Source organism: Microcebus murinus, chromosome 1 (genome assembly GCF_040939455.1).
Source record: "Microcebus murinus isolate Inina chromosome 1, M.murinus_Inina_mat1.0, whole genome shotgun sequence".
Classification (NCBI taxonomy): Eukaryota; Metazoa; Chordata; class Mammalia; order Primates; family Cheirogaleidae; genus Microcebus; species Microcebus murinus.
Genome location: NC_134104.1, coordinates 163703174 through 163703992, shown reverse-complemented (window position 1 = coordinate 163703992; position 819 = coordinate 163703174).

The following is an 819-nucleotide window of genomic DNA, read 5'->3' as shown; positions in this document are numbered from 1 at the left end:
GGGTTAGGGTTAGGGTTAGGGTTAGGGTTAGGGTTAGGGTTAGGGTTAGGGTTAGGGTTAGGGTTAGGGTTAGGGTTAGGGTTAGGGTTAGGGTTAGGGTTAGGGTTAGGGTTAGGGTTAGGGTTAGGGTTAGGGTTAGGGTTAGGGTTAGGGTTAGGGTTAGGGTTAGGGTTAGGGTTAGGGTTAGGGTTAGGGTTAGGGTTAGGGTTAGGGTTAGGGTTAGGGTTAGGGTTAGGGTTAGGGTTAGGGTTAGGGTTAGGGTTAGGGTTAGGGTTAGGGTTAGGGTTAGGGTTAGGGTTAGGGTTAGGGTTAGGGTTAGGGTTAGGGTTAGGGTTAGGGTTAGGGTTAGGGTTAGGGTTAGGGTTAGGGTTAGGGTTAGGGTTAGGGTTAGGGTTAGGGTTAGGGTTAGGGTTAGGGTTAGGGTTAGGGTTAGGGTTAGGGTTAGGGTTAGGGTTAGGGTTAGGGTTAGGGTTAGGGTTAGGGTTAGGGTTAGGGTTAGGGTTAGGGTTAGGGTTAGGGTTAGGGTTAGGGTTAGGGTTAGGGTTAGGGTTAGGGTTAGGGTTAGGGTTAGGGTTAGGGTTAGGGTTAGGGTTAGGGTTAGGGTTAGGGTTAGGGTTAGGGTTAGGGTTAGGGTTAGGGTTAGGGTTAGGGTTAGGGTTAGGGTTGTTAGGGTTAGGGTTAGGGTTAGGGTTAGGGTTAGGGTTAGGGTTAGGGTTAGGGTTAGGGTTAGGGTTAGGGTTAGGGTTAGGGTTAGGGTTAGGGTTAGGGTTAGGGTTAGGGTTAGGGTTAGGGTTAGGGTTAGGGTTAGGGTTAGGGTTA